This window comes from Castanea sativa, chromosome 3 (genome assembly GCF_040712315.1).
Source record: "Castanea sativa cultivar Marrone di Chiusa Pesio chromosome 3, ASM4071231v1".
Lineage (NCBI taxonomy): Eukaryota > Viridiplantae > Streptophyta > Magnoliopsida > Fagales > Fagaceae > Castanea > Castanea sativa.
Window position 1 is genome coordinate 23,465,025 of NC_134015.1, and position 11,941 is coordinate 23,476,965.

The following is an 11,941-nucleotide window of genomic DNA, read 5'->3' on the forward strand; positions in this document are numbered from 1 at the left end:
GGCCTAAAAAAATTTAGAGTGATCACAAAAATTTATATATGTTAATTTTTTTTTTCCAGGTCAATGCGGTCCTATGACCACCCTGACATCAATGTAAAGCCACCCCTGCACAAATATATGATAAGAATATGTATAAACAAAGGATTTTATTAACATATGCCATTAGGGCATACATTAGTAAATTATTTTAAAAAAAAATTCATGAGAAAATGAAAATGTGACTAACTTTTTTTTTTTATCATTATTTCAATTTTCTATGAAAAGTTTCTTAAAATTGATGATTAATATATGCTCTTAGAGTACTATACCAAAAAAAAAAAATGCTCAGCCACTGTACTGTACAACAAAGACGATGGGGAGTGGATGAGAGTTTCTTTAACATTTATTGCTAATAAAGAGTAAAATCAACCTATTAATTTAATTATCTGTTCCACACATCGCACGCAAAGGTACCTAGGAAAATGGTATTAGTGTTGGGTAGAGTAGTTTGAGTAATGTTGTTTGGGTGTTTTTGATATGTGTGGGTGAAAAAGTGTGTAAATGTGTTTAAAATGCTCAAAAATGTGCTTAAAATGCCCTACCAAACTGGCTGAAACTCTCCCTCTGACACACTTAAATAACTGCACCTTTTCCTCCATACTGTATTGATTTTGATCCGGTTGGCAAAAACATCAGAAAATGGAAAGCAACAATTATAGGGCCACAAGACACCCCTTTTGAAAATGGTAAGTTCAAATTGTCCATTGATATCACATCGAATTTCCCTAAGAAGCCACCAAAAGTTACCTTCGATACCAAAATTTACCACCCCAACATAGACAGAAAAGGCAACATTTACCTTGACATTCTCAATGAACAAAATTGGACCCGTAACTAAACCATGTCTGATGTGTTGGTGGCTATATACTTGTTACTCACATCCCCTAACCCTGATGATCCCTTGGAACCTGAAAGTGAAATTGCACTTCTGTACAAGAATACACATGATATTTACACAGAGAACACCAAGAAATGGACCGACAGCTATGCCAAGCGATGAGCACTCTACTGCAGCCATTTAGACTTTGGGTTTTGTTCAATACCCATTTTGATAAATAAAGTTTTTAAATAAAGAGAGATTTTTATTTCTTAAAACTTCTTTTGGTCAGTTTCTTAATGAACTCAACATACAATCTCTAACAATACCTTAGATGTGTTTCAATGATTTAACAAAAAATAGAAACATATATTGCATCAATGCAATTTCTTTTTAATTATTAGCCTTAGTGTACCCTTACATTTCAATGACGTACAATTGTGTTTGCTATTTTATGAGCCCAATGGGTACTGACTTTTTTGGAGGTTAAAAAGTATTTCTAATAAGGGAGTATGGTTGTTAAAAAATTGAGATAACACATAAAATGGATAAGAGGATCTTCTAGACCAAATTATAGGATCAAATTGAGAATCATAAGATTTTACTTTTTTTTTAAAGTAAAAATCACTGGTAATAATGATGTATCAATAATCTAACAAAGGTGATTAAATCTTTTTCAATAGAAATTAAGAATAAAAATATATAACAAATCAAATCAATTTTAAGGATATAAAAATTTAAATCATAAAATATACCTATCAAACTTTATTACAATAGAATTGACATGAGAATTTATTTTGAAAAAATGAATTCCATTAAATAAGAGTGAATAATTAACTTTTTTTTTTTTTTAAGAAGGGAGTTAATAATTAACTTGTACCTCTCTAAAAAAATAATAATAAAAATGAAGATGTATTCAAAAATCTTCATCAACATTAGACCTTTTCAATATAAATTAAGAATAATAACCTACTCCAAATCAAATAAAATTTTAAAGGATAAAAGTATATATCAGATAACAGTATCACATGATTTTTTTAATTTTGAAAAAATGCATTCAGTTAATTAATCTAAGCTAATTAATAATTAACTTGTACTATCTTCATTTCTCCTAAATGTTTTTGATATGCCAAATGGAGAGGGCAAAAGAGTTGCTTATCTCTATCACTGGTTTAACCAACAATGACCTTTAGAATTTTAAAAAAAAATTGTAATAAGTAAGATGTCGATAGGAGATTTATCTAGAAGAAGTGATATATTTGTTACAAAAGACCCTATAAAAGTTAATATATTGTAACTTGAAATAAAATGATCAAATAATTGACTATTAATATTGTTAGGATTAATGACCTTAAATTCTATTGTATGATGCTATGTATGACATTATGTAAGACTTAATATTATGTTTAATAAAGTTGTTTTATTATTATCTAAAAATAATGGTAACATGAATATTGGGACATTATCATATAGTCCATGAGATGCATTGTATGTGATTTATGTGATTTAGTCACAGAAGATGTAAATCACTAGTTACTTGTAAACTCAAAATGTAGTTCGTAATCGGTGATGAATATTGGGTATTTCATCTGCAAAGACTATAACATATCAACTAAAATGATTTGTCTTGATCATGAAAATGGATATTTCTAGTTGGTTTGTTGATATGTTTTAAGAGTTAAAACATATTGAACTGGACCATGTGAGATTTATTGTTCTTTCAACGACTGTCAAATGAATAATAAACTCACGACTTATATTTACATGAACTCTTAATCTTGAGAGAACAATGGACTTGATCATGAAGTGTATGTTGCTTTGATATATCAAGAGTGAGATCTAGAGTAACGGTCAAAACCTCAGTATGTTGGGCAACCACATTTAATGTTGATGGAACATATATTCTCAAGATGAAATTTATAGTCTCTTAACGGAGATACAAAATATTCCCTTGAGATAAGTTTAATGAATTTGTTATTCAGAATATTAGGCCTAACTACTTTAGTAAATAGTTACTAGAGTATATATTTATGAAATTGGATTTCATAAATATATGATGAATAACTTAAAGGATTAAACCGGGTACACAATGATAAGATGTAGTAATTTACAAAGTGACAGTCTACATTCATGACTTTGTATTACTAGGAATATTTTATGAATGGGTTGTATGTACAATAAAGTCTTGGGATATAATTTATAGATAAGGCCTAGAGTGCAACTATATTTATATAGTGGTATTAAATATAGTTAATGATAACTTTGGACTTGTCAAGAGTTGACAGAAAAGCCCAAGGCCCATTGGAGCTAGTGTCTTATTGGTCCCTTTTGGTCTCACTCCAAACCACACATTTAATCCCAATTGGAAAGGCCCAAAAGGCCAGCCTAATTAGATAATCGGTTAGACGCAAAAGGAGAAAGATACAGAATTTTCTGTAGAGAATATTGTAAGAATACGATTGCAAAGTGGTGCATGTTAGTGTTAGACACTTAGACATTTCTTCCTTTGGAACTGATTGAGAGACCACACATCTTGGGCATTAGTGGAATTGGAGTGAAGATTGAAAGTGTTCCCAAGCGCTCATGATCTTCGATTTTGAAATTCACCGCTCCAAGGTACACTCTCTTGTTCTTAAATTCTTAAACTTATATAGTACATGTTAACTTTTATGAATGAAGTAGAGTCGTTATTTTTCCACTGTGCACATGTATATTTCCATCAAATATGTCAAAATTTAAAGTTAAGTGAGATCGTAATCTCTTATCACTCCCATAATTTAAATATAGATTCTAATTAGTGGAAGAGTGTTCCTATTTTGTAGGCAATATTTTAGTACAAGTCAAACATGTATTTTTACTAAACTATCATTTAGTTTTGTCTCTACTTAAACCTAGAGGTGTAGGGGTATTTTAGAACAAAAAAAAATCCAGTTCAAACAAGGAAAGCCCCTTAAGTAGTAATATAGATGATCAAGTAGTTTTTTTTCCTTATTATTTGTGTGCCAGTGCCACTTGCTTTCCATCAGAGAGTTACATCTCTACTCAACTCTTACAAATACAGTTATCCAAATTCAAAACTTACCAAGAGAAGTTGTATAAGAAAATGATCGAGTAGTTTTTTCCTTATCATTTGCGCGCCAGTGCCACTTGCTTTCCATCAGAGAATTGCATCTCGACTCAACTTTTATAGTCAAACATCAACCAAAAAAAAACTCAATATATTTTTCCTTATATACATGCCGATGAAATTGTAACAATTATTGTGTTTAGATATCTATACTACTATTTAAGGGGCTTCCCCTGTTTGGATTCCACTTTTTAGATGCCTAAAGTACCCTTATCATATCTACTTACAAGTTTTCAACTAACGATGATAAATATGTAAATTAAAACTCCTACACTTTAAAACACACAAACTCACGTAGGCTTTGCAATTTCTATCTCACTTTCTATCTCTCATTCTTCTTCAGATTAAAGACATTTAGTTTAACTCTACATACTCCTTTCTTTTTCTTCATATTAAAGACATTTATTGTCAGAGGCTCCAACAAATTTTCAGGTTATATCTTTTGCAAGTTCCTCTTTATTCACTTTTCTTTGGATTATGATTGACTTTCTTTGAGCTCTAATTATATATATATATATATATATATATATATATATATATATATATATATATATATATATATCACGTTAACTCTTTTTTTTTTTTAAATGTAATTTTGAAATGAATCATTCCTTCATATACTCTACTACTATACTTCTTAATGAATTGTCATTTCATGTTATAGGTATTGTGATCCAAAGACTGGGCTGCCTTATGCTACAAAAGAAGCATTCAACCAACAAATTTTTAGGTTCTATCTTTTGCAAGTTCCTCTTTGTTTTCTTTTCTTTGGTTTATGAATGACTTTCTTTGAGTTCTACTATTTTTTTTTATGTATCACATTAACTCTCTTTTTTTTTTCTTTTTTTTAAATGTAATTTGGAAAATTTGAATTGAAATAAAAATAGTTACTACAATACTCCCTAATTAATGATCAAAATATAAATGATCAATTACTATTTCCTCACTTCTTCTTTTTTTTTTTTTCTTTTTAAGAACTTTTTTTACCATCATTGTACATGTTTTTGGCGACAAAGTTTTTCAGTTTTTTTTTTTTTACCATCATTGTATATGTTTTTGGCGTTAAATTTTTTTTATTTAGTTATTTATTTAAATAGTTGATGATGTGGTAATTAGATTTTAAAGAGTCCATGATAGAGTTAAATTCTAAAAAATCTTTATCTTCTATTTCCTCACTTCTTCTTCTTTCTTTTTTTTCCTTCTTAGTATTTTTTTTTCTTTTTAAGAAATATTTTTTTTACCATCATTGTATATGTTTTTCGCGTTAAAATTTTTTTTATTTAGTTATTTATTTAAATAGTTGATGATGTGGTGATTAGATTTTAAAGAGTCCATGATAGAGTTAAATTCTAACTTTGGTTTGTTGATTAATTTAAAAAAAAAAATACTTGCTTTAACCCTAATTCTTTTATCTCTCTCAGGTTCACATACGCACAAATATTTTGGATTGCATTGAGGAGTCATTGCACTAAAATATTGCTTACAAAATAAGAACACTCTCACACCAACCCATTTTTATTGTTTTTTAGAATACATTATTATTATTATTTTTTTAAAACACCCCACCCCACGTACTGACAGTCATACAAAAACACAAACTACCACAAAAATCTCCTTTTAACTTTCCAGAAGAAAAAAAAAACCCACTCCTGTTTCTTTTTTCGATTGACACGCCAATTTCTAATAACAAAAAAAACTTCCCACCCCACTTACAAAAGAAAAAAAAAATTCCCACTCCTGTTTCTTTTTTTGATTGACACACCTATTTCTAATAACAAAAAAAAACTTCCCACCCCACTTACAAAAAAAAAAAAAAAAAACCTTCCATTTATCTCTCTTCCCTCCCACCAATCTACTTTTATCTGATTTCCTCATTTTCACCCTTATCATCACATGTCTCACCATTCTTTATTCAAAATTTAAAATTAACCAAAACTACTCATAGATATCTTCCACAAATTGAGGACTTATCCCATAAAAGTCACCAACCCCACAGATTGATTTATTTCTCTCCTTTTCTTTTTTCTTTTTTCTTTTTTCTTTTCTTTTTTTAATGGACATCTATTTCTCTTTCTCTCTCCTTTTTTTTTTTAAATTTTAATGGACACCTATTTCTCCTTCTCTACAAGGAACAGCCTACAAATAAACTTCTGAGGCTTACATTTCCAATCTAGGTTGATAAATCTCATTTTTAATAAAAAAAAATTAATTATTCACTTTCTCCTCTGATATGAAGTTAATTGGTGTTTATTTGATTCTCTTTTAGTGGTTTTCAACAATGAAGGTGTAATTTCATTAAGTTTGGTGGAAAGACTGTGATCGAAGACATCAATTTACATCAAGTATTACATCTCTTTCTTTCTGTCTCACACATTCTCTTTCTTTAATATTTTTCCTTCCTGTACATGATAAAATTCTCACTCTCAATATTTTTGGGATTATATTTGTATTTTGTGGTTAATTAGAACTTAAAAAAGGTAAAAAGTAAAATATTTTTGCATTTAATCTTTGCTTTTGTTCGTTGATTGCGTTATACAACGGTATGAAAAATTGTCTAAATGTTAATGAACAAAAAAACTAACTTCAGTTGTTGCCTCCTATTGATCCATTTGGTCATTACATTTTCACTTGATTTTTGTAATAAATCTGACTATCTAAGTGTTTGAAAGATAAGGCTTTACTCTCATTGCTCACTGTATTTAGTTGGAAATTAATCCAACCTTTTACTTTTATGTTTTTCAATGTGCAAAAATTAACTTACGTGGATGTATGATTTGTTGATTCTAAATGATGTTTTAGTCCATTGCATTGGATGATGTTGATCACATTTCAAGTGAAATGCGAGATAAGTTTTCATTTTACATCATTTTTTTAAATTAATTTATGACACTAAATCCAAAAAAAAAAAAACCCCATTGCACACACGTAATAATTTAGAGCATTTATTATAATTTGGGATTACTACATTTTTCAATCATAAAAAAGATCTAGGGGTGTGATGAAAAATTATTTCACTACACATAATACTCATCACACCCTTAAGTTTTTTTGTGATTGGAAAATGTAGTAATCCCAAATTATAATAAATGCTCTAAATTAACCATTACCCAAAAAATAGAAGAGCCTTTGAGCACGCGCGTGAGCGCCTGCTCAGAGGCTAGTTATGTTCAAAGCAAATTCCATGGGTAATTTACTAATTTTTCTTCCACCAAATCCATATATATTGACTAGGTATGGTCATTTCAAAATGAAATTACATTTTTAATTTTACTGAACAAAATGAAATTATGTATATATTACTCAATGTATATATATTTTTATTATATTGTTTATTTATTCCTTTGCTCGGTTAAATTTACTTTGGGTTAAGTTTATGGTCGATATTTTGATTTCTTTGTATTTCTTTTGCTTTTTATACCGTTTAAGGTAGAAATTTTAATTTTTTTTACTAGATCAAGAACTCAGGCCATGGGTTTTTGACGAACCAAAATAACAAAAGAAGTACGTTATCAATTATCAAATAGATGAAGTGTAGATGAAGTGTGGTACTCTGATGAAGTGTTGTCAATTATCTAATAAGTATTACTGTTTCCTCAAAAAAAAAAAATGTAGTGTAGTGTATATAGGATTTTGATGTGGCTATAACTGAATAGAAAATTATAACGCTAAATTAAAAAAAAAAAAAGCATCATCATCATCGTTCATTCAATGAAACTAGTATCTATAAATACTATAAAACTAAAGACATTGACTTTTTATTGACCTTCTGTGAGTGTACCACATAAGGTTTGCAGCTCTAACAATTTTCTACATTAAACTTTTTTTAAAAAATAATAATAAATTTGGCTTTTTAATATATTTTATTTGTTGTTTCTTAAAAAACATATATATCTATACTACTGTGGGGGGTAAAAGGACCCAAGTGGGCATATGAGCCTTTGGACTGTAGCATGGAGGGCCGACCTGCTCCAGAATTAAACTCTACGAATTGGCCCATACGCCGAGGACCCGAGGGTACAGCCGAGAACGAGCTTCTCCTCGGACAAATCTAAGAGAACTCAAAACTTCGTTATGAAGGTCAAGGCATAACTCTGGAAAGACTAATGGTTAAAAGGGGACACCCTGAACCTTCTAGATGCACCAGCGTTAAAGAAAATATCAAGTGCAAAGGCTGCCACCTCCGCATTAAAGGCTCTGCACCTACCTCCCTGGCCGCATTAATGGGGAAGTGACCCCTGAACAGTAAGACTGAAGCTTCTAGTCACTGTCCCAAATGTATCAGGGAAGGAAGTATTTAAGGGGGGTGGAGGTCAGAGAAAAGGGGGATCAACAACAAAGAAAGAGACTAAGAATTGTAACTTTTAAGGAAGAAATAGCAATAATACAGAAGTAGTCCTCGGCTAACGTCCGAGGAGGCCTATTTTCAGTTATCTTTTGTTATCTACCTGGGTTTGTAACTCCTAGCCCGTTATTAAGTTCTCAGCACTTCTAATCTAGGTTTCAAACCCACGCTCTACAAATTTTATTGTCTAAGGCTCATTGGGCCTGAGCCCGTAGTTGTTTTTGGGTCCAGGTGCAATTGTGCACTTACAACTACTATAGTACTATTTAAGAGATTTTCCTTATTTGGACTCCTATTTTTTGATGCTCAAAGTACCCTCACATTCATCTTCTTAGGAGATTTAAATAGTAGGGCTACACATGTAAAATTACTAACTTAAAAAATCCTAAAGTTTAGCTAAATTTTTTTAAAAATAGTTTTTCCTAACTACCTTTCAGCTTCCTTTTTCTCTGATCTCTCTCCCTGTCCTTTCTTTCTTTCTTTTTTTCCTGTTGATAAACTCTGTTTTTTTTAAAATAAATATAATAGTTTTTTTTTTTCCTCTCACTCTCTCTAAGGTTGTTTTATTTATTTATTTTTATAAAGTCATGTTGTTTTATTATTATTTTTTGGAAAAAATACAATTTACCCACATATAATTTAGTTAAAATTTAAGTTATTTAGCTATAATTTGAAATTGAGAGTATTTCCCTTTAAAATTTGACATTTTATCCACAATCCTATAATTGTAAGATTGTACTATTCGAACCAAACCATTATTGAAGCCAAAAGTCGGTCCAAATTTAATACGTCACTGGCTGCCTTTGTCAAAGTACTCTGAAGAAAGCCGCAACCCCAACATTTACCGCTCCATCATCTCTTCATAAACAGGTTAGGGATCTATGACCTTGCCTTATTGCCTCATACTCGCTGTCATCTGATTAGACTGATTTTTTTTATTTTTTTTATTTTTTTTGAGAAGCTGATTAGACTGATTTAAAGGCTTCCGTGTGTGTTATGTAAATGTTTGTTAAAATTCCTATGTAACATGAGTCCTATTAGTTTTGAATATAAGAACCCCCAAGGCAACCCAGGATGTTTCAAATTTAACAATGAGCCCAGCCCAATGACCCGTTCCCGCGGCAATCATCTCTAGTTTCATGTCTTGCTAAGTAATAGGATTAGTAGTGACACTGAGGATGACTCGGGTTGCATATTCTGCTTCCAAGACCAGCCCTAAGCTTAGCCAACTTAGGCCATTTCCTGGGGCCCCTACTAGAGGAAGTCCCCCAAATGTGGGAGCAAAAATGATTTTTTTTCTTCAAAAAATGTATTTTGTAGATATAAAGAAAATTTTAGTCTCATATATATATATATATATATATATATATATATATATATATATATATATATATTACTTTTAAGAATGCCCAAAAAATTGAATAATGCTAGAGATAATACATAGACCTTACAAATAGATGTGTCATCAATCACAAAACGTAATTCAAATAAAAAAAATTTCTAGAAATACTATAAATTTTATAGCATAACATTTACAAATTGATGTGACATTAAATATGATTAGTGGATTTCAACAACCTTTATATATATATATATATATATATATATATATATATATATAATACTTCAACAATCTTTTTTTTTAAAGATAATTACAACATGCTGCTAACCCCGCAGTTCGAACTATTTTCTCCCTAAACCTCTAAGCACTTTGTACATGGGAGGGTGCCAATTTAGCTACAAGGTCTTTGACAACTTCAACAATCTATTAAATTCATATTTGAATTACTTTTTGTGAACCTCATGTTATAAATTTATAGTATCCCTTCATGCTCGTTTATCACTTTCTTGAAGTGTTGATCACATTCTTTACTATATTAATTTGTAAGTTTTTTTGCAGTAAAGTTTGTTATCCCATTAGCATTTTCCCAATACCAAAACTCAAAAATTTAATAATAATAAATAAATCATATTAAAAAGTAAGAGTAATGTGAATTATTGTAACATATATATATATATATAAGTATTTAATTTTAATTATTTATTAATATTCAACTATAATATTTTTATATCCTTAGTATTTAAATTTTAATCAAATTTTTTATCAACCATATATCTTTTGTAAATAATTTTTTTAAAATCCCTAAATAAATAATGGTTTTGTGCACCATAAACAGCTTGCCAACATTTAAATTAGGAGTGTGCAGCCAACTTGCCAACCTACCAAAACCAATCCAACCCGCCGGGTTGGGTCGGTTTTTAGGTTTTGGTGGGTTGGGTTGGGTTATAAAAAAAATTTTGATAGCAGATCGGGTCGGGTTTGGGTCATAAAATTTCAAACCCGCCAAACTCAACCCGACCCACTCATATATTTAATATATAAATATTTAAAATATATTATATAATTAATAAAATTTTTAAAATAACCAGTTCTTCCTATCCTATATAAAAGCCAATTAGTTCACACAAAGCCTAGTAAATTACTATTGTTGTTTAGTCATTAGTGTTGTTTGCCTTTAAGGAGTTACATTGATACTAATCTTTGGGTTTTTTTTAATATATTTATATTTATATTTTTTTCTACTCAATTTAATAATAATAATAATAATAATAATAATAATAATAATAATAATAATAATAATAATTGATGATGCAAAGAAAATCAGTAGGCTGGATGTTTCGGACTTGAAAGGACCACTTGCTCTCTCGATGGCCTGAAAAACAAAGAAAAGCGATCAAAGGTGATCGGGTCGCCGGCCAAGAGCCCTCCGATGGCAAAGTTAGTTTTCTCTCTATATTTTTGGAGTTCCAACTTTTTGGGAGAAATAAAAAACATACCTTTTTCTGGTCTGAATAGGTGTTTATATAGTGTCCTAGGAACAATGATTGGAATTGTAACCTCCTCTGGATTTGAGGAGGTTGGGTTCAAGGATAACTCCCACAACCGTTTAGGAGTTATATTTTCTCATACAACAGTCACCGGAAGTTATGCGTATGTTGCGGAGTGGTGAAATGTACTTAGTAATTCCTAAGTGTAAAAGTCTCGTCCAGGGGTCCTCTTGTGGACGAATCCCTTAAGGACGGGGATGGGCGCTTTCCTAGGACGAGTGATGCGGGTGTGTTTTCGTCCATGAACGACCATGAGCGTTAGCCTCGTCTTGGTGCTTTCTTCTGGACGGCTGATGGTGTGGATGACCATGGACGGTCTTGAGTAACTTTTTCTTTATTCCTCATCAGTTGCCCCTTCGTCTAGGGGTCATGCAGTATATCACCAGACTTTAGGACGAGTTTTCCAAGAACATTTATTATTGTTAATTTTTATTTTATTTGTTTTTCAAACAGCATACCACGTGTCACGCTTTCATAGGTGGTTAGTCATGTCGACTTACCTCTTCGAGGCAGATGCCACGTGTCGCTTTCTCATTGGTCTCGTCGTTGTGAATACCGAGACTTTTCTACCTATAAATAGTGGTTTCCCTCTCGTGCCCCTCTCACTTTTTCAGATTTTTTGTTTTGACATTCTCGTCCTTCGCCTCGTCTAGGAGTATTCTCTGCGTCCTTAGTATCTTTCTTCTATAGCCAGGTATTCCCCTTACTCTCACTCTCAAGCTTTCCT